At 52.0% G+C, this 23,092-nt stretch overlaps 1 pseudogene; it reads left to right on the top strand.

Moving 5' to 3' along the window:
- The window catches only part of LOC112605930, a 42,221-nt pseudogene that overhangs the window by 11,741 nt on the left and 7,388 nt on the right, over positions 1–23,092 (top strand).

Raw genomic sequence — 23,092 nt, 5'->3', positions numbered from 1 at the left:
CTCATGTGCCACTACGTCTGGTGTCAGGAAGACAGTGGCGAACAAGACAGACCTGGCCTTTAAAGAGTTTCTATTCTGTTAGGGGGAGACAGCAGGCAATAACCAAATAACCAGATAACTAAATTCACATAGTGATAATGCCACCGAGAAAACAGAACAGGATACAGTGATAGAGGAGCGGGATAGAGTAGTGGCCAACAAGAGCTAGATGGGCAGGGAAGCGCACTTGAGGGGTGGCACTTGAGCTGAGCTCCAAATGGTAAGGAAGCAGCTAGATGAGGATCTGGATGAAAAGCAACCAGTCAGGGGAAGCAGCAAGTGCAAAGGGCCTGAGGCAGAGCAAGCTCCAGTTGATGGAGGAAAAGGAAGGAGGGAGTGTGGAGTGGCTGAGGTGTCATGGGTGATGAGACAGGAATTTGAGATGAGCTTGGGGCCTGAGCAGGTGAGGCTTTATGGGCCACAAGGAGTCTGAACTTATTGTAAGTAAAATGGGACTTGTCAAGGCCCTGGCTGCCTCCTGAGAAGATCCGTTTGAGACTTGAGGAAGAAGCCCACGACCCTGGACGTGCTCCACACCCTGAGCTTCAGGCTCCCGTCTGTACAGTGAGGGGGTTGGCCAGAACGACTCCCAGGGGCCCTCCCGCTTTGAAAACAATTCTCCCTGGGGTCTACATTCCTCTGCGTCCCTGAATCCAGACCATCCCTGAGTCTCAGGCGTATCTGGAGGCGGGCAGCCTTCCACCCCCAGCCCTCTCTGGCTGCTGCATGAGGACTCTTGGCAACTTGGGAACGGTGCAACCGGGGACCAGCAGATGCATCAGGCCCAGGGGTTCCAGACCTGAGCCCGAGGCAGAGGGGCTGCATGGAGACAATGTTCAGTGCCCTCCCGGCCCGGCTGGGACTGACAGGGAGACAGAAATGGAAACGGGGAGAGGAAAGGTGACGTCTCTGAGTCAGAGGCCAGACTGACGCTGGGAGGGGCGATGGCATCACTCCCACTGCCCTGCCCCCTCTCTCGCCTCCAGATTGGGCATCCAGCAGCTGCAGCTGGTGTGGGCGCCACCAGATCCTGCTGACAGCCCAGGAGCTCACCTTCATCCATTCACCCCTGAACAGATGGGTGTGTAGGGCCGGGGCTGAGTTGAGCGGACAGTAGACAGAGGCCCAGTGTGCGCTCCTGATCACACCTGCCCCCTCCAGAGGCTACATGTAAATGATGAATGGGGAATTGTGGCAGATGGTGGGAGCCTGAGATCAGTGGCCCGGGGGTCAGCAAAGAGTCTGCCAGCCCCCAGGAACCCACCAGTGTGGCCCTGTACCAAGCGAGGGCCTCTGCCACCCCCATGCCCAGGCCTAGGCAGTCAGTTTGGGAGAAGCCGAGGGAGCCTCTGTATGGCCTACTTCTGTTACAGACTGAGAAACTGAGGCCCAGATAGGAGCAGTGCCTTTCCTGGGTCACTTGGCAAACTGACAGCAAGGCTAGGAGTGGGAAGTAGGACCCCAACTCCCGGCCCGCATGGTTCATGACCTGACCTGAAGGAACAACCAGGTCCCAGGCACTTGGCCCTTGGTGCTGCCGATGCGGTTCACCCCAGGGCCTCTCTTAGGGACCAAGGCCAGCCTACTTCACCCTCCTGTCTGCTTAGGTAAGGTGAGATCCTGGGTCTCCCAGGCCCTGATGTGTGGGGGGCAGCACCCAACCCGGGATAGCCTCAGGCAGAGCCGGGGTCGCCAGCTGGCAGGGAGGCTGGGCGGTCAAAGGTGAGCTCAGCGAGATCTCAGGATGCTGGGGATGCCACCATTTCTCAGGTGCTGTCGTTCTGAAGTTCAACAATTCATGGATGCTACGATTCACCGACACCAAGACTCTCACGGTAGCTGAGCCAGGCTAGGTGTTTCCACAGAAGCAACATGAGCTGCTTGCTCCTTCTTCTCTACCTGTCCCCTGAGGGAATTCCATCTTTTTTTCTTTTCTGCTGCAAGGAGGCTTTCATGCTGTACAAAGAGTGTTTTGTCTGCTTCTCTGAGTTGGCTGATGGGCTGTAGGTGAGGCTGAGAAGGCAAAACCCATCAGTGATGGAAGAGAGAAGGCCAGGGTTATAGCTAGCTTTGGGCCAGGCCAAGGCAAGGGTAGAGCCCCCATCTGAGACCCCTCCTCTCCCACCGGCCCTTCTCTCCTCCCCATGAATCCCTGGGTCACAGAGCTCCCCACCCAAGCAGTTCACAGGGCTAGGGGTGTCATGAGGGCCTGAGGCCTGTAGGGCAAAGCTGATCTGTAGACCAGGGGCCAGCATACTTGATACCCACCATCTCAGTAAGCCCCTGAGATGTGGGTGGGCGCTATCATCCTCACTTTACAGATTTGGAACCTGCAGCTGAGAGAACTGAAGTCACCCACTCCAGGTCACAGAGCTGGAAAGTGATGGTGTCAGGACTGGAACTGGAATCCTTCAGCCAAAGCCCGGCTCCCGGCTCTGCCTGGGTTGTAGCAAATGTTTCCACTTACCAGGCTGTGCCTGGCTCAGAACACACAGAAGGAATGCATTGATGGGGAAGAAACTGAGCTGAAAGAGGTAGAGGGGTTTTCCTGAGGTCCCACAGCTGAGGAGCAGCAGCAGCTAACCTCTTGCTCTTCCTTGAATAGGGAGACTGGGTGTGGCTGAAGAAGTGTGAAGTGGGCTGAGACCCGGAACTGCACCCAAGCTGCCTCAGCCTCCTGAGGAAGGCAGGGCTGTAGAGGGCGCAGAGGGTGGGTGGGGAGCAACGCTGCTCGGGAGACCCTTACTGGTCCAGATTGGTCTCAAAGAGGAAGTTATTCTTGCCATCATGACCCTGCCCATTGCCAGTGCCTCAATCACAGTAATTCACTATTGCTGTCACTGTCCCATGCCAGCATCCTTAAAGCCACATCATCACCCCATAACCCACAGTCCCCATAACCACCAGGGCACAGTGCCCTCCATCAATGCCCTCGCATGACAACTCATCATGAAGGGACCTCATCCTGCAGCCCCCTCCCTCCACCCATCATTTCTTTTATTTGCTGTTTACTGAGCATAACTTATGTGCCAGGCACTTATGTGCAGTGTTCTGGGCTTTGGGGATACAGAGTGGAGAAGAGAGACAAAGTCCCCTCCCTCAGGGAGATCCTAAGCACCTGTCATCACTAACCACATAAGCATTTTCACCCCCAAGATCGTCACCATCCTGAGAGGCACTGAGGGACAGAGACAGAGCATGAGACTTGAGTCAGGAAGATCCAGGTGAAATCTTGCCTCCACAGAACTCTTAGCTTCCCTGTAAAATGGAGCTAGTGATAGTCACCTTCTGGGGGATTATGATTGCAGAGAACACATGAAATAACCTAGAACTCTTCCTGGCAACACATGAAATAACCTAGAACTCTTCCATGCTTTTGATACATGGGGAATTTTATTGATATCTCCAATATCACCACAGTCTGAAATAAAGTTCAGAAGGATTAAGACGCTGGAAGTTAAGTTAGGCATTTCCCAGTGGGCATCTTGCAATGTATGTGAGTAGATTTTTTTTTTTTTTTTTTGAGACAGGATCTTGCTCTTTCACCCAGGCTGGAGTGCAGTGGCTGGATCTCAGCTCACTGCAACCTCCAGCTCCCAGTCTCAAGCAATCCTCCCACCTCAGCCTCCCAAGTAACTGGGATTATGGGTGTGCACCACCACGCCCAGCTAATTTTTATATTTTTAGTAGAGACAGGGTTTCACCATGTTTGCCAGGCTGGTCTCGAACTCCTGGCTTCAAGGGATCTGCCATTCATCTACCTACTGACTCATTCACCCATTCACCACCCACTCACCAAGCACTCATCCACTCACCCATCCATCCATCCACCCATTCATCCACCCACCCATCCACCCATCCATCTATCCACCCACTCACCAACCATGCAACCACCTATCCACAAACCACCCATCCACCTACCCAACAACTCACCGACCTACCAACCGCCCATCCACCCACTGACCAATCACCCACCAACCCATCCATCCACGCAGCCACCCACCCATTCACTCATCCATCCACCCACCCACCCATCTACCCAGCAGCCCACCGGGTACCCATTCACCCAACCATTCACCCATCACCCATCCGCCCATCAACAACCCACCCACCCATCTACCTGCCTACCCACCAGCTACCCACCCACCCATCCACCCACCCATCCACCCATCCATCCATCTATCTATCCATCCACCACCCACCACCATCTATCCATGCATACATTCATCCATCCATCCTCCATCCATCCCTCACCACCCACCTGTTCATCCATCTGTCTGTCCATCTATCCATTCATTCAACATTTCTGATGCCTCTCCATGCTTAGCCTTGTGTTTGGTGCTAAGTGCAGGTGGCCTAGATGTGGATTGCACCTGGTCCATCCCTCGAAAGCCCCCTGGGGCTGCTAAGGTGCCCATTTCCCTGACAGATGCGGGAGCTGCAGTGTGAGAACGTCGCCATTGGGCTTTTTCGTGACCCCTTGGGTCAGTGCTCTGGTTCTGGAGAACCTGCTGTGGAACGAGGCTCTGCACCTAGACTGGACCTTCAAGGCCTCCCTGCTGCTGGATTTGATCTGCGTGAGATCCCTCCCTGGGCCTGGCACTGCAGGCAAGTGGGGAGGACAGGGAGATAGGAGATGCTCAGATTTCCCACAGCTGGGCTCTTTCAGCTTTGTCTAACCCAGGGATGTCCAAACAGCATGGCCACAGGTAAACGGGGAGGCAGGAAGGCTTTCTGGGGCCTCTGGGAATTCCGAGAGAACCAGGTTTCCTCTCTTTCATTACAGATCCAATGGACCCCCATTATGTCCATCTTAGGGCATGAGGTATCTGCACCACTGACATTTCCCTCCTGGCTGCCTCAAGTCCCAAAACTGTGTGGTGGACAGACACTTTGTGCTCAAGGTCACTGACCATGGTTATGCAGAGCCCCTGGACACTCAGCAGGCTCCCCAACCCTGGCCAGCCCCCGAATGTCAGCTCAGCGCAGGAGGCTGCCAGTAGGTTTTGGGGCCTCTGTTTAACCAGGTGTTTGTAAGGTCGGGAGAGAGGGCAATCTCCAGTCCTCTGGCATTGGTGACCTTGAGTTGATCGCTTCTCCTCTCTGAGCAAGCTATAGGCTCTTTACCTGTGAATTGGGGAGAATAGATGCCCCCGGCCGGGCTTGGATGGTCAGTAGGTGATGGTGGCGTGACCCTGCCCTATGATTGCAGAGCTGCTATGGGCAGCTCCTGAGCTGCTGCCGGGGCCTGGGTACCCTGGGTGGGGCACCCTCACAGGGGACATCTTCAGCACTGCCATCATCCTGCAGGAGGTGCTGCCTCGGGACCCACCCTACTGCTCCTCGGGATTCCCAGTGGAAGATAGGCACCCTCCTCCCCCTCCTTGGCTGTCCTTGGCTAGAGTCTCTGACTAGTGGGAAACTCTATGGCAATCAGGAAATCTGGGCCTGAAAATAACCACATAGACACGCGCGCCTAAAGTCTGACCATGAGAACTTGACTTAAGCTGGGCTGCCTTCAGCAACTCTGCCAGAATAGCAGCTGACCCACTCCAGGGGCTAAGGACGTTGTGCTCTGGGTGAAAATCTCCATCCCGCCTTCCTCCCCAGTGTCACCGCCATGCCTGTAGGTGCTCATGCCCCGACTGCACCTCCCCTCCATGCCCAGCACAGGCTACACAGAGCTCAGCCCTACTCCAGCTGTGTCACTGTCTTACTCTGTGACTTTACGCAAACCGCTTACCCTCTCTGAGCCTCAATGTTCTCCTCTATAAATGGGAATCCAATAACAAATGTGCCAGATCCCCAGTCCCGTGACCAATGTGGCCAGGCTGCTCAATACCAGGGGGCTTCGTTACCTGCCCAGGCAGGCTCCTTCAGAGCATCTCTGTCCTCACACTTCTGGCTCCCTAAGATAACCACTGGCTGCTTCCCCATCATCACCTGGCCTGTACACACTTTATCTCTTCCAGCCCCAGGGCCAGGGCCCAACTCCAGAAATGTTTCCTCCCCTCTGGGCTCCCTGGACCCCAGACTGCTCTTTCTGTCATCCTCCTGCTGCCTCTTCCCAGTCCCAGGGACCTGGTACTCCACAGACACTTGGGCACCTTGGCCCACAGTGCAGACCAGTACAGAGCTGAGCCCACCATCAGATCCTACCCCAGTGGATAATCTTTAACTCACAGGAGGCCTAGCCCCACTGCCTTTCTCCACCACAGCACTGCCCCATGAATAATGAGCATTCCAGGCCCAAATTTATGAGGTGGAGGAGTGGGAAGAAGGGGGACTTTGTCAGACCATTTGTTCAACACTCCTCGGCTGCCTCCCCATCCTCTGCCTCTGAGGAGGGAAGGGCTGGCCAGATGGGATCTGCAAACCATGCCACCAGTGCAAGGCACTCCAGGCCTCGCTCCGTCCAGCTTTGGGTGCAGGGACCCAGGCCTGGAATGCTCTGACCACCCGTGAGGAGGCTGTCAGCCTAGGGCCCACTGCTTCCTGCTGTGTGCTTTCCTTGGCCTCAGGGAGTACAGGGCTCAAGCCACAGGCTCCAGGGAACACCAACCTAAGCCCAGCTCCACACCACTTGCCTCGTGACCTTGAGTAAATCCCTTTTAGGCTCCAAGCCTCAGTCTTCTCATCTGTAAAATGGGAACCATGATGTCTGCCTTCCAGAACAACTGTGAGGATTCAGTGAAATGCTGTAAACAAAGCGCCTGGCATGCAGTGGGAGCTCAATAAATATCTGTGAGGTGATGTTAGGAGCGTGCTAAGGGGGGTCCCAGGTTCCCTCCTGACTCTAACATCTCTTTAGGATCCTGTGGATGGGGGGGTCACTTTGCAGTTCCCAAGGCACTTTCATGTGCATGATACCATTTGACAACCCTGGGAGGTAGCTAATCGCCCCTTTTTTAGAGTTAAGTGAGACTCAGAGAGGAGAAGGGATTTCTCAGAGGGGACGCTGTGGACCTGGGATTGGGTGGACATCCCTGGTCCAAGCTCAGTGTTCTAAAATCTCTTGGAGTCATCTGTGGGGCACCCTCTTAGAGCCCAGCCAGGTCCGGCCAGAGCTGGACGCTCAGACTCCTCCCTCAGCCCTCAGCACTGTCCGTCAATCATGGCTATGCCTGGGCTGTGGACAGCATGCCTGGTGCAGTGAGGGGAGCATGAGACCTGGCCTGGCCTGGGGCAGGGGTTCCCAGCATGTTCACATATGAAGACTCCATTTTAATGTCAAAAATGGTTAGAGCCTCACATGCTACTATTTGACTTCTAATATCCACTAACTGAGAACATACCCAGTGATAAAATCTGCTGTGAAATCAGCAACACTTTGAAATGGGTTTGTATTGTATTCATTACAGTGCCATCTGCATACCTTTGAAAAACAGCAGTACATGTGTGCATGTGGTGTATGGTTGGTTCCATCAGCACACAGTCCTTTGTAAGCACATACGACTTCCCAGATCCCACACTCTGGGGCCCTCAGGGTCTAACGCCTGTAGGCTGGGAACCTCTGGGCAGAGGAGACCGTGCAGGCTGGGTGCAAACCAGGTCTAGGGTGCAAACCAGACACTAGGCCCAGGTCTAGTGTCTGCTTTTGACTGGCCCTATGTAGGTACCTGATTTCACTCCCAGGAGCCTCAGTTTCCCTGTCTGTAGAATGGGATGGTGACTCCTGCACTATCCCCAACAAGGCCAAAAAGGGATGGGAAGGGGACTGAAACCCAGAAAGAAACTTCTCCTCTCTGGCTCCAAGGGCTCCCACCTCCCTCACTCACGAGAGGAGGATCCCAGCCATCCTCGGAGGAGATTAACCTATTCTGCTTTGCAACAACCCTTGCAAGTACATAGTGTGGTTGTGCCCGTCTTCCAGGTGAGGAAGCTGAGGCTCAGAGAGGTGATGCGCCTTGTGTGGACCGTAAATGGGTCATCTGAAGTCCCGCTCTGATCTGTGGACTCCAGAGCCTGAGCTCGGTGTCAGCCCCTCTTCCTCCCAGCCTACTTTAGAATCGTTCGGCTCCCCATGGCTCTCCAGCAGCCCCCCGAGGCAGGGGTTATTTCCATCAGTTGTTAGGTGGGGAAATTGAGGCTCAGAGTCACAGCAGAACTAGAACACTGACTTAGCCTGGTGTGGAGACAGGATGACGCGTGGCCAGGTTTTCTTGAGTACAGAATCATAATGATGATGATAATGATAAGCTGGCAGTGTCGTTCACACCTGTGGGGAACCGGCACGCCAGTGTCTGAGTGGCAGGGCTGCAGGAAAAAGCTGCACTCTCAAGGTTTCAAGATCATTGGTGGTCGTCGTTGGCAACAGAGTAGCGGCAGTTGTTGTGGGGCCTGAGTGTGGGGGAGAGTCTGCCAGGTGCCGGGCACCTAACATCCATCGTCTTCCACCTCAGCATTCTTCTCAGGAAGGCAGTTTATTGAAGACCAGCCTGACTAACATGGAAAACCCCGTCTTTACTAAAAATACAAAATTAGTTGGGCATGGTGGCGCATGCCTGGAGGCTAAGGCAGGAGAATCACTTGAATCTGGGAGGCGGAGGTTGCTGTGAGCCGAGATCACGCCATTGCACTCTAGCCTGGGCAACAAGAGCGAAATCCTGTCTCAAAAAAAAAAAAAAAAGAAAAGAAAAGAAAAGAAAAAAGAAGGCAGTTTATTATGCTCATTTCACAGATGGGGAGACTGAGGCTCAGAGAGATCATTGTCTTCTCCACCATCCCCTGGTATTGTGATGGCAGATACAGAATTCAAAACCAGCTCGCAGTTCTCCTGGCTCCCAGTCTGAGACCCTTTCCTTGGCCACACCCAGGGTAGACCCAGGAGAGCAGCAATGCTGCGTCCACTGGCCAGCCATACCCTGGACACAGGAGCTGAGGAATATCCTCAGGCCCAGAACCTGGCACTGCTGTAAGCCTACCCTGCCCACACTCTCAGGATCTGAGGCCAGGCTCCTTTCATGACCCTTCCCAGAACCCCAGGCCCACCCACATGGTGTTTGTTGCAGAAATCATCAGGAGGGTGGCATCTCCCCCTCCTCTATGCTGGCCGCTGGTGACCCCTGATCACAGGCCACATGAGTGCTGAAGCAGTGCTGGGAGGAGCGCCAGAGGACAGACCTAGCGTGGACCAGATCTACAGCCAGGTGAGTGCTCCCCAGAGGAGTGGGTGCTCACAAAAAATGGCACATTTGTTCAGCTCACTTAGCCTACTGCAAGCCCTGCGCTTTCCCTGGGACCTGGAAAGTCATGCAGTAAGAGGCAACTGCCCAGCGCTGTCACCCCTGAGGTCCGCCCTTTAAGGAGAGCTTTCTCAGGACCACCGGTTCCAGGGACATTTATCCCCTGCCTTCCTGAGTGTCAAGCCCCACGCTAAGGGCCATGCTTCCCTCCTTTCATCCTCGCCACAGCCCTCTGAAGAAACAGTGTTAGTTTCTTGGCTTCATGGGAGAGAAATGAGGCCTGGAGAGGCGGGGGCACTTGCCCAAGGTAACTGAGTGAGTGAAAGGTGGGGCTGGAGTCCAACCCAGGTCTGTCTGTCTGCAGAGCTGTGCCAGCAACCCCACCTTGTACCAGGCCTCCTGGCACCAGAGGAGAGAGGCCATTGTGGCTGTGGAGACAGTACTACTTCCTGAGTCAGTGAGGGGAAAATGTGAGGGGCCCTGGGGCACCCCCAGGACTGCCTTGGGGATTTCAGTGGGAGGGGCAAGGCAAGTCTGTGCAAGCTGGCAGGGCAGCAGTGGAATGTGTGAGTGAGCAGTGGATTGAACATGACCAAGCTGGCTGATGGCTTCCATGGGGCCAACCCATCAGACCCAAGGGGACTGTGCCTCCCCTCCCCATCCTCCCCTCCCCATCCTCCACTCCCCAGCTGTGGTGGAAAGTTGCCAAGGAGCAGTTTAGGGAGCAATAAAGGGGTTAGGACAGGTGACGAGAGGGAGAGAGGCAGCAAGGCAGTCCAAGGAGACGCACACAGGTGTCCTTTGAGAAGCCCTGCCCACCACCTCTCTTTCCACACCCCCTCCACACTTAGCTCTGGCATCAGGGGTGGTGCCCCCCTCCACAGATGAGAAATCTGGAACTCACAGTAAATGACCTCTAAGCAGTCACCATAATGGTGGGTAGCAGCACTAGGATGAGCAACCAGTTTATAAAGCACCAGCCTGGGATCTTTCCAGGGGATTAGAGGTTGCCATGGCCGTGAGGTGGGGAAGAGCTCTTGCCCTGAGTGAGGGGCAACTGTGGGATTCTTGCCCAAGATTCCTGCCCAAGGCCCAACAGCAAACAAGGCTGAGATGGGCACACATGAATTCAGCCTGAAGAAGGGGGAAATGGCATCATACTGTGGGGAGGTGAGGGGTCAGATGCCTGGATTCACATCTATGTGAGAATCCAGTGGATATCATCCCACTTACCCACTGTTTGACCTTGGACAAGTTAATATTCCTATTGGGCCTCAGCCTCCCTGTATGTTTCCTGGAAAGATAACTAACCCTGGCCTAACTCTCCAGATAGGTGTGACCATCCAGTGAGATAACTAATTTTTTTTAAATGTAGCTCTTTGAGAAGGAGAGAGTGAGTAAGGTACAAGAGAACGAACACTGACATTAAAGCCAAAAGGCCTGGGTTTAGGGAGGCAGAGGTTGTGGTGAGCTGAGATCATGCCATTGCACTCCAGCCTGGGCAACAAGAGTGAAACTCTGTCCAAAAAAAAAAAAAAAAAAAGCTTAGGTTTATATTCATTTCACATTGTTCTAGGAGTAGTAGCCAATGCAATTAGACAAGAAAATTAATATTGCAAAGGAAGAAGAAATATGTATAATTCCAAATGATAAAATAATTCAGTGGGGAGGGCTGGTGATAAAATTAATATAAAAGACTTTAGTTTGAAACTCAGATCCACCACTGTGTGCTCCTTGGCAAGTTATTCCACCTCTCAGATCCTTTATCTCTTCATTTATGAAATGATGACCTTCCACGCAGAGGTGACCTTGGAGTTGGCTTCAGGTCCTTGTTGGTGTCTCAGGGTCAGCAGCTGTCATGCCCACCCTGTAAAGCTTGTGCCTCTGCTTTTCTTGGACAATACAAAATAGGTGCACTTCAGGGCTGCTGCCACTCCCTACCTTGCAGACATTTGGTTGAGAGATGTGGCATTAATGGAGATTGGATGTGCATACCTACACACACACAACACACACACACAGAGCACACACACACACTCACAAGTTCAAGATGCTGGATTTTGACAAGCATGAACCCCTTCACTTTGACCATCACTGATTTGCTTCTCCTACTGACTGCACTCTGGGAAGGTGCAAGCAACACTGGGTAAGGTTCTGGCAAGTCTTCCTAGGAAAACTGCTGCCAGATTTCTTTGCTTGGCACTAGGAGTAGTTGTATTTCTTTTGAGCAATTAGTTTAATGTTCCCTTGTCTTATGGACCCCATGGATTGTGTAACCTATATTTCCCTCTTTGTTTTGTTGCTAGGAAGTTCATATCCAAAATAGTGACCAAATTCTAGCATGGATTTGGCATACAGATTTCAGTCCTAGATTTGCCTTTTTTTTTTTTTTTTTTTTAAAAAAAGCCTTTACTCTCCTTTGGTCCTAATATCTGCATATGTTTATTCTTTTATTGTGTGGTACTGCTTTTATTCTTCTTCATCCTTAAAATTTTGGAGGAACAAAGTAGAAATAGAGATAGATTATACATATAAATAATCTACATATATTCTTTCTATCTATCCACCCATCCATCCACCTACCCTTCCATCTGTCCATCCATCCATCTATCCATCCATCCATCCATCCATCCATCCATCCATCTGTCCATCTGTCCGTCCATCCATCTGTTTGTCTATTATCTATCTATCTATCTATCTATCTATCTGTCTGTCTGTCTGTCTGTCTATCTTTGAGAAGAATAAAGAATCTCACAGTGTTGTTGTGAGACCCAGTGCAAGAGGGTTGTGTTTGTTAACCATAATGCTGTGCTGGGTACAGGCTCCTTTGCAAAGTCCTCTTGCTGCCTGCCCACCCTACACAAAATTAACCCATTAATCTGACACAAAGCTGACTGCACTTTTCCCTTGTCAGAGCCACCGTCCCCCTGTCATTTACATATCTGTTCCCCACAACAATGCAGCTCCTTCAAGCGGGGATTCTGTTTGGTGCATTTCCGTGGCCCTAGACTCCCAGCTGAGGACCAGGTGTGCTGACTTTCATGTCATTTTGGCATTTTTGTTCCATCTTCAGTTCAAAAGCATCAACCAAGGCAAGAAGACCAGTTTTGCTGACTCCATGCTGCGGTTGCTGGAGAAATATTCCCAGAACCTGGAGGACCTGATCCAGGAGCAGACTGAGGAACTGGAGCTGAAGAGAGAGAAGACAGAAAGGCTGCTCTGTCAGGTGATTCCCCTGTGAGTGGCCCCTGGACTTGAGTGTACCTCTAGCCTCAGCTCTAAGCCCAGGGCCTGGAATATAGTAGGTGCTCAGCAGATCTGGATTCCATGAATTTATTCAATTCACTCATCCATGTTTATTTATCTAACATTCTTCTTATGCAGCACATTACTTTGTTTAGTTAGTTTTGTTTATTATTATTATTTTAGATACAGGGTCTCACTATGTTGCCCAGGCTGGCCTCAAACTCCTGGCCTTAAGTGTTTCTCCTTCCTCAGCCTCCCAAAGTGCTGGGATTATAGGCGTGAGCCACTGCACATGGCTTATACAACATATTTTTATAGAGCCCTCACCATATGCCAGGTACTCTGTCGGGCACGTGAGTGGAATTTCTGCTCTCTCACATCCTTGGGAGCAAGGAGCTAGGCACAATGCTTCCCCCACCCCAATATCACTTCACAGGAAGTCATGTCCAGACAGGGCAAGTATTCACTCCAGGGCAGTCAGCACACCAACGGACTTGTACCAGATCTGCTGATGCTCAACACAGTTTCCTCCCAAATATCCCTTCCTAGCCTCCAAACTGTCAAAAATAGGCCCTCATACCTTCTGTGTCTGGCCCCTCCCATCCCTTCAGGTCTGTGGCCGACGTTCTGAAAATGGGGGTAACTGTGGGACCACAGGGGTAACTGTGGAACAGGTTACCATATACTTCAGTAATATTGTAGGTTTCACCATCATCTCAGCCCTGAGTGAACCCATTGAGGTGGTGGGCTTGCTCAACGATCCCTACATGCTGTTCGATGCTGTTCTGGGCAGCCATGACGTGTGTAAGATGAGAATACCAGGAGGCTGGCATTCCATTCCTCCTTTTACTACTGTGTCTTGATGGTACATTTAGTTCCATTCATTTATTTATGTGTTTGTATCAGCTAGCTATTGCTGTGTAATAAATACCCCCCCAAAAACTCAATAGGGTAAAATGATAAGCATTTACTATTGTTCACAAGCCTATGGGGCCACCAGAAGGTTCTTCTGGACACACTCATGCATCTGTGGTCAGCTATGGGTGAGGTGGCAGCTCTGCTGATCTCAGTTGGGTTCTCTCATGTCTCTGGAGCCTTGGCCAAGAGAACTCAGTTCTGTTCTGCAGCCTATCTTCCTCCAGCAGGCTAGTCCGGGATTGTTGACATGATATGGCAGGGTTCTGAGAGAGAGGACAGAAGTACACAAGGCTCTTGAGATCTAATCTGGGATCAGGCATATTACAATTTCTGATGTATTCTATTGGTCAAAATGAAAGACTAGTTCAGATTCAAGAGCTGAGGAAACAAAGTCCACCTCTTGATGGGAGAAGCTTCAGTCTTGTTGCAATGGGGTGAACATGGAGCGGGTGAAGGATGTGGGCCATTTTGCATTTAATAGACCACAGTGTTTACTTGTCCATTGTCTGTCTATTCATCCCTTTACAATCTTATCAGCAGGCTTTTCTGTGCCTGACCCTGTGCTGGGCATGAGCAGACAGATGACTCAGCTCCCATTCCTATGCTCAAGGAGCTCTCAGTCCTATAGGTAAAAGATGATGACCCGCAGTGAAAGTAATAATCCTGGGAGGCGGAGGAGGCTGAGAGGGCCCCAACCCAGCTAGGGGTAGATGTGTAAAGAGCAGGGAAGACTTTCTGGAAGAGGTGCTGTCTTCCCAGCATTGTCCCATCTGGGAGTGGCAGCCCCAGGCAGGCAATGGGTGAAAAATGTGCGAAAGCCTGAGGCTTCAGAGGGCCTGGTGAGTGTGGGGAAGCTGAATAAGCTGGGCTGACTGGGCATGAATGGGCCAGGAGTGGGGAGCTGGAGGCACTGGAGAGGACAACAGAGGCCTCAGCAGGGCCTTCAAGCCCCTCCCTGTGCACCTCTCAGTCCTGGGTTTGAGTCCCAGCCTGGCCACCAGCTTCTGTGTGGCTTTGGGCAAACAGCTTCCCCTCTCTGGGCCTCTGTTTCTTTGACTGTGAACAGGAATGGCGACCACAGTTCTGGGAGGGCTCACAGAGGATGGGAGGATCCTGCCCCCCATGCACAAGTGGATGTCAAGCACGGAGGGTGAAAGGGAGGCACCTCCTGCCCACCACTTCTCCATTCTACCCGTGCTGTGGGGACCTTCCAACCCCAACACTGCCCCTTGTTCTGATCCAGGGGGTCTAGGGGCAGCTTCAGACATAGTGGGGAAGGTATGGAGGGAGGTCCCAGGAAACACCACGCCAAGGCTCTATTGGCCTTAGCCCTAATTTGTGACTCACCAGCCTGTCCAGCCACAGCCCTCCACAAAGGCAGGGACAGGGGAGGGCCAGGCCCCGAGGGCTGGAGCCAGATTGAAAAGGATGCCTTGGGAGGAATTTTTCGAGGACACGATGAACTCTGAGACGCCAGACAATCTGCTGATAGCATTATTTATAGTATCCCAACAACCATAATCGCCAACACTTATTGAGGGTTTAGTGTATACTGGATGCTAGTATTAAATGCTTTATATGTATTAGCCCATTTATTCAGCAAAACAATTTATGAGGTAGGGACTGGTACTGCTAATTTATATATGAAGAAAATGAGGCAACAGAGGCTAAGTGGCTTGTTTGTTAACATAATCTCAGTGGGATCTGAGGCCAAGATTTGAGCCAGGTTATGGTGGTCCAAAGGCCCTTGGTCGGGGAGGCTCACCATCCCCATGAGATAGACATCCTCAGGATAAAGCTGCGGGTTCATAGTGGTCCACAAGCCCTCCAGGAGCTGCCCCACATACCTCCCCAGTTGTGTCTCCACCTCTGCAGGCCTCTGGATCCTCACACATGTCTCGCTCTCTCTAGCCCCCAGGCCTTAGTACCTCTGTTTCTCCTCCTGGAGCAGTGCTCTCCGTCCTCTTCACCTAGCTCCCTTCTGGCCATGTGTCTGGTCTCAGGTTAGCCTTCCCCCCATCCCAGACACAGTTAGGGGTGCCTGTTTGATGCTTGCATAGCTCCCCCTACATTGCATTTTATGGTTCCACCCTGAATCACTTCCCAGTGGCTGGCAGTGTCCAGCACATCATAGATCCTCAGGAAATGTGTGTTGACAGAATGAGGAGGACACTGAGGCACAGAGAGGGAAGTGACCCGCCTGAGGTCACACAGCTGGCCAGCAGCAAAGCCAGAACAGGAACCTACGGCATCCACCACGGTGCTCCATCCACTGCACCATACTGACCGACACGCACGCACAGGACCTGCGCCACCGACACCCAAGGGTGCAGCTTCCCTCCTGTTCCCCATTCAGGACCTTAGATCCCCGCCCTGGCCCGCAGTTCCAAGGCGTTCCTGAGTTTCCCTCTTGCCTCCAGAGTCACCCTGGCCCCACAGCCCCAGGAAAAGATTCCTCATCTCATCTCGCTGAGCCCCACAGCTTTGATCTGCCCTGAGTCACCCTGGCCTCATCTCTTCCTCCGCTGCTAATCTTTCCTCACACATGTGTCCCCTGGCTCTGAATCATCCCTTCTGACTGCTCTGAACTCTGGCCAGGAGGTCTGCATCTTTCTGGCAGAATGAAATGAAATCAAACAAGGCCCACACAACCCTCCAGATGTGGGGAAAGAGGAGGCCCCTTCTTCATGATGTGCGAGCATCTCTCATCACTCATGTCATCCGCCTCGGTTTCCCCTTCATCCCCAACAGGATCTGGTTACTGCTCTTTAATCCGGTCTGGGTTGGGAGGCAGCCAGGCAATCATTTCCTGGTTTCGCAGGGGTCTGCGATTCCCTCCCGCGCTCGCTGAGTGTGCACTTTCATGGACATGACTCCAGAGCGGAGCCACTGGGGACTGTCGCGGAGGCAAGGCCTCAGCCCCACCTGTGGCTCAGCCAGGCGTAAGTCTTGCCCTGGCCCTATTGCCAAGCCACCCTGGGCATGTCACCTCTCTGAGCCTCAGTACTCCATTTATAAAACAGGGATGAAAGTGTCTCTGGTATAGGATTGCTCTGCAGATTAAGGAATGTGAGAGAAAGCGCCGTGGTTCATTGAGTCATCACCTTACCCTTGGGCACCTGCCACATGCCAGATGCTGAGGCATCCCTGAAAGCACAGAGGGAAGGGACAGCATTAGTTAATCGCCTACAGAGGGCTCACTTGGCTGGGGAAATTTCACAACTGATCTCATCTAACCCTTTCAGTGCCTGTCAGGGGTATGGATTACTATCCTTACTGTATAGATGAGGACGCAGGCACAGGGAGGGTAAATGACTCACTTGGGGTCACACAGCAAGTCAGTGGTGGGGTTAGAATTCACATCTGCGTTTCATAGTAGGGACCTTTTGCTTGCACCTCTCCCCTGGCTGTTTCTCCCATCTGTGAAGGGAACCACTGCCTCACTTTCAGCTGAGAGCCCACTATGATAGGCAACTTTGAGTACATCACCTTTACGAGTCCCTGGAGAACATGCCTGTGCCTGGTCATCTTTCTGTCTCTAGGGTTAAGGAGTGAATGTTAATCACCCTGCACGTTCCCTTCCAGCTCAGGCATCAGGCAGGTCAGCAGCTTACAGATCAGCTTTAGCAGATCAGAGAATGTGGTCTGGTTGTATGGCCACTGTGGGGCTTTCTACTCCTCTCCCCTAGTCTGGACTGTGGGGTCACACATCTGAGGCAGGGCTGGGTCCCCAGAGCTGGTGCACCCTCCCTGTGTCACAGCTGCACACCCAGCAGGCAGGGTGAGAGCAGAACCTCCTCAAAGAGAGAGAGAAAGGGCCCAAGCTATGTGCAGCAAGAGGCAGCATAGTGCACAGACTCTGGAACTGGACTGACCAAGTTCAAACCCAGGCACTGGCTGCAAGTGACCTTGGCAAGGGACTTCAGGCCTCTGACCCAGTTTTCACCTGCAAAATGGCCTTAGTAATGGTACCCATATCCCAGAATTCTTGTGACCATCCAATGCGTTCATAATTGTAAAGGCTTTGGGACTGTGTCTGGCACATAGTAAGCACCATATGAGTGTTTAAGAGGCACTTAGTCCTTTTTCCAGTTTGCCTATCAAGTAAGGCAGTCCTCCTCCTGCAGTGAGGAAGAAGAGAGAGCAGGGAAAGCCAGGAGTCTCTCGTGATTTTCCCTCCCGGGGAGTGGAGTGGAAAATCTCTTTTGTGGAAAGGTGCACAGCTTGGGGCAGCCCTGCCACCACCCCTGCCACTCTTACCACCAGTCCATGAATGCTGGGTGGACAGCAGCAGGCAGACCACAGGGCGGGAGAGCAGGCCACAGCCCAGAGGAGGGAGACAGCTTTCTTGCTGGGGACTGGTAAGATTCTGTGCCCTAGATGGCGTGTGAGCGGGACCGATGGAGGGGTGGGGTTTCAGCAGAGAGAGACTGGGGAGAGTTTTTCAGGCAGAGGGATCTGGTGCTCCAGGCCTCGAGGTGAGCAAGCACTGGGTGTCTCTTGAAATGGTAGAAAAGGTTTCTGTCTGGCTGAAGCGTGGGGAACCAGAAGCAACTGTTAGAAAACGTCAGGCAATCATGCAGATGAAGGAGGCCCTTGATAGCTAGGCCAGGGGGCCTGAATTGCTCCGACCATAGGGAGCAAACTGAAGTGCATATCAGAGCGGAATGTGATGTGATTAGGGCAGATCACCTTTTGGTAGTGCGGTGGAGGATAGCTGGGGTGAGGGAGAGATCACAGGGCCGTGTGGGCGTTGGTAGTGGGGCACAGTCCACACTTGCGAGTCGCGTGAGAAATTTTTTGAATTACAGCGCCCCCTATGGCGGTGGTGCATCACTATTCTTGTGCACCAGATGCTAAGTGCAGAAGTGCCTGGCAGGGGAGGCTCTGCTGCCCAGGACTGGTGAAGCCAACACGTGCCTGCTTTAGGAGGAACAGTACAGGAGCCGGGAAAGACTCAGAGGGTAGAGTTGCTGTCTTCACCCTGGCAGGCTTGGCCTGTGGCAGGGGAGAAGGCTATGCTTCTTTCACATCTGTGTTCCGAGCACCTGAAACAGGGCCTTAGGAACAGAAGAATGTGCTTAGGAAAGGTATACGCGTACAGTTCAGGGGGTGGAGCTGAAACCAACTGGTGAAAGGCAGGTTTTAACTCAACTCAAGTTTTGAAAATCAGAGTTACAGCGGGGGGCAGTGGCTCACACCTGTAATCCCAGGACTTTGGGAGGCTGAGTCAGGCAGATCACCTGAGGTCAGGAGTTCAAGACCAACCTGGCCAACATAGTGAAACCCCATCTGTACAAAAAATACAAAAATTAGCCAGGCATGCTGGCTCACGCCTGTAGTCCCAGCTACTTTGGAGGCTGAGGCATGAGAATCACTTGAATCCAGGAGGAGGAGGTTGCAGTGAGCTGAGATTGTGCCACTGCACTCCAGCCTGAGCAACCTTGGTAAAAAAAAAAAAAAAGAAAGAAAGAAAAAAAGAAAAAGAAAGAAAGAACAGAAAGAAAGAAAGAAGAAAAGGAAGAAAGAAGAAAGAAAAGAAAGAGAGAAAGAAAGAAAGAGAAAGAAAGAAAAGAAAGAAAGAAAGGAAGGAAGGAAGGAAGGAAGGAAGGAAGGAAGGAAGGAAGGAAGGAAGGAAGGAAGGAAGGAAGGAAGGAAGGAAGGAGAAAATCAGAGTTGCCTAAAGAGAGAAGTGGCTACTGAAGAAGGAGAAACTTTCCTATCAAGGGATGTGAGTAAGCGAGAACAGCCACTGGGGTGGGGGAAATTGGGTGGGTGACCAGCAAAGCCCCTTCCAGTTAGGAGATTCCAAAACCGTAATGATGAGGAGGAGGACGACAGCAGCCTCTGTGTATTCAGCATTGGTATGCCTGCTTCTGTAAATACTTCACCGCTAACATTCATTCCACATAAGAGGAAACTGAGGCTCACCCAGGTGAAGTTGTCCAGGTAAATGGCAGAGCCAGGGCTTGAACCTACATTTGTCTCATTCCAAAACCTACATTCTTTCTAGTACACCTTTGGAAGGCCAGCAGGGTTTGGAAAATGGGAAGCGTCCTCTAAATATATACAGTCCTCTCCAAATTAATCCCTGATGTGCCACTATGGCCTTGAACAGATGGGGTACCCAGGTCTGCCACCAAGGAGCTCAGGGCCTGAGGCCAGAGACAAAAAAAAAGAGCCGTTGTTGCCTGGAATACAGACAAAGGTGATCTGAAATGTACAGATCCAATCGTTGCTAAAGTGCCTGGAACTGGAGGCCTAGCAAAGATGGCACTGCGGGCCAGAGACCCACGGGGCGGGTTGGGACTCCCAAGAAGCAGCCATGTGTAGCAGGATGTGCAGTGGGCCAGGGAGGGTATGTTCTCATGCTGGAGTGTGAAGGCTGCTGTTTCTAGGTGGAGACCACTGGGGATGCCTACATGGTGGTGTCGGGGCTGCCTCAGCACAATGGGAGTCAGCATGTGGCTGAAATCAACAACATGGCCCTGGATATCCTCAGCTCTGTGGGTGACTTCTGGATGAGGCATGCACCCAACGTGCCCGTTTGCATGAGGGCTGGCCTGCATTCAGGTATGGGCTAGGGGCCTCCAGGGTGAGGCACCACATCCCTCTCCCAGTCTTCCCTGGGGCGCTGGCTGGGACGCCTCCAGTGGCATGCTTCTGGATGTCTGAGATTCTCAAACTCTATGGTAAAAACATTCTATGTTTCTTTTTCCTTACATTATTTTAAGGTCCTAATTATGTTATAAATAAGAGTCAGGTCGGACATGGTGGCTCACGCCTGTAGTCTGAGCATTTTGGGAGGCCCAGGCATGGGGATCACAGGAGGTCGGGAGTTTGAGACCAGCCTGGCCAACATGGAGAAACCCTGTCTCTACTAAAAATCCAAAAATTAGCTTGGTGTGGTGGCTCACACCTGTAATCTCAGCTACTCGGGAGGCTGAGGCACGAGAATCGCTTGAATCCGGGAGGCGGAGGTTGCAGTGAGCCGAGATGGCACCACTGCACTCCAACCTGGGTAACGGAGTAAGATTCTGTCTCCAAAAAAAAAAAAAAAAGAGAGAGAGAGAGAGAATGTGTGATGCTGATAGTCTGATGGAAGAGGCAGGACAGAAACCTTCTGCGGTCATGCAAACAACCAAATGTTTCCTGGGATGGGTCTGGGAGAGCCATCGGAGTCATGAATATACCCTTCCCATGTCCCTGCTCCTTCCACCATGGTTCCCCTCACCTGCAGGATAAAGTCCACTGGCACTGCCACCACCACCCCACCACCACCATAGCCTCTCCAACCCCATCTCCCACCACTCCCTGCATGGCCCTCCATCCACACTCAGCTGTGTGCAATTTCACACACACGGGTTCCCTGCCTCTGTGCCTCTGCGCCTGCTGTTCCCTGCCCACTCATTCTCTCATCCTTCAAGACAGAGCACATGTATCCTCTTCTCCAGCAAGTCCCCTGGGCTGGATTAGGGGCCCTTTTTGGTGCTGGCACAGTCCTGGTGCTTCTTTCATCACAGCCTTGATTGCAGGTTACACATCTCTCCCCACCAGGCTGGGAGCTGCCCAAGAGCAGGGAGGAGCTCTGATCTATCTATGACCCCTCACCTCCAGCACAGAGCCTGGCACAAGCATCAGGTCCTCTCTGGATGTCGTTGGAGACTCCAGTTAGCTTAATCCTCACCCCACAACTGGAGCCCAGGATGTGCAGTGGGGGAATGGCACAGGGGGTAGAGAAGGGTGAGGCTGTCATTGGGCTCTCTCTCTGGTCCAAGACCTGCTGGAGCTCACCGGGTACATTCGAGTTTCAGGGTCCTGTGCAGCAGGGGTCGTGGGTCTCACGATGCCTCGGTCTTGCCTCTTTGGGGACACTGCCAACACGGCCTCCCGGATGGAGTCCACAGGACTGCGTGTGTATCTCATACTTCTATCCTGCCCAAGGCAGAGACTCTTTCAATAACCTGTGCAGCCTGGCTGTTTAATATAGTTCTTAGTAACCAAATCACCACCTGGTGGCAGCGTACCCTAGTTTTCAGGAAAGCAACTACTATGTTGGTGCAAAAGTAATAGCCATTTTGGCATTAAAACTAATGACCGCACCATTCTCCTGCCTCAGCCTCCCGAGTAGCTGGGACTACAGGCGCACGCCACCGCACCCAGCTAATGTTTTGTATTTTTAGTAGAGATGGGGTTTCACCATGTTAGCTAGGATGGTCTCCATCTCCTGACTTCGTGATCTGCCCGCCTCGGCCTCCCAAAGTCCTGGGATTACAGGCGTGAACCACCAAACCCGGTAGGCGGAGCTTGCAGTGAGCCAAGACTGCAAAACAAACAAAAAACAAAAAACAAAAAAACAACAACTAACGGCCAAAGCTGCAATTACTTTTCCACCAGCCTAATAGAAGGAGATGATATATGTCATTGGCTCTTTTAACTTTCCACACAATATTTGTGGTGATCTCATGAGGGCATTAGCAGAGAAAACAATGACTCAAGAGGCAGGAAATCTGGGTCCTAGCCCTGGCTCTGCAACCGGCTTGCTTAGTGTCCTTGGGCAAAATGTTCTTCCTGTAGGCCTCAGTTTCCCCGTTGTACAAAAAGGAGACCCTTTAAAGTGTGTGTGTGTTTTTTAATTGATCATGTGCCACCTCCCTTTATGCTGGGGCAGCCCTGACAGCACCATGAAGACATCCCCAACGTTTTTGGCCCTTACTGGCAGCAGGAGCTACCACAATGGCTTGGCTAGAGCAGCTAAAATGTTGAAGGCCCAGGTCCTCTGCCTCTGGCTATGTAGGTTGCTGCTCCTTAATGTTCAGGGCACATCCTGCATAACTGGACGCTATGGCTTTACTGGGAAGTCCTGCTCTTAAAAGAAAACTAAAAACTGCATATCTTCCCTGACTCAGCCTTCACTGACTTCCTTATAAGTAGAAATTATGTTCCTGGGGGTTCTGACTCCGTCATGAGTTCCCCTTAACACTCAATCTATGTAATTTGCTTTTCCTCTGGGTCTCTTTTAGTGACCGACAATTCAGAGGGACAAGAGGGCCAGAAGAAGGGTGTTGCATAAATCATCACTATGTGTACGATTGATTGGAACTGCAGTCGCTGCAGGCTCCTAATGATTTTACCAAATACTGGGTATGCTGTCACCAGGTGGTGACTTGATGACTGCCTTTCTTCTCAGCGTACAGAATTCATGTCAGCTGAAGCACTGTCCAGATACTGCTCAGCCTTGATGAAAGCTACCAAATTGATAACAGAGGTCAGACTGAGCTGAAGGCGAGAGAGTTTCGTGGTCTTTCTGGGAAAAGTCCCCAAGGATCCAGTTTCTGTGGGAAGCAGGGAAGATTCTCATCTGACTGATGTGACTGCCCAGAGTTGGGGATGTAGCTGGTCACCTTTACATGTCCTCTATGTTCCCCAAATTCTAAGGAAACATTGCTTCCTGGGAGCCATCTGGCTCCCTGTGAGAGGAAAGGCCAGGACAGAGAAGTCACTTCTCCTGATGGCCTATCTGTGTAGCATGCCAGTGTACAACACACATCAAAATATTTATCACTCATAGTAATAACGAGAGGAGCATTGTTGACCCCATTTTACAGTTGAAAAAATTCAATTAAAGAGGCAGGGTGGCTTATCAAAGTCACATAGCTCGTAATTCAGATCTCACGGCTCCAAAGCTTGTGCCTTCTCCATAG

The sequence above is a fragment of the Theropithecus gelada genome, chromosome 14 (assembly GCF_003255815.1).
Source record: "Theropithecus gelada isolate Dixy chromosome 14, Tgel_1.0, whole genome shotgun sequence".
Taxonomy (NCBI): domain Eukaryota; kingdom Metazoa; phylum Chordata; class Mammalia; order Primates; family Cercopithecidae; genus Theropithecus; species Theropithecus gelada.
Note: the sequence above shows the minus strand (reverse complement) of the source record. Positions and strands in the feature narration are given on the sequence as shown.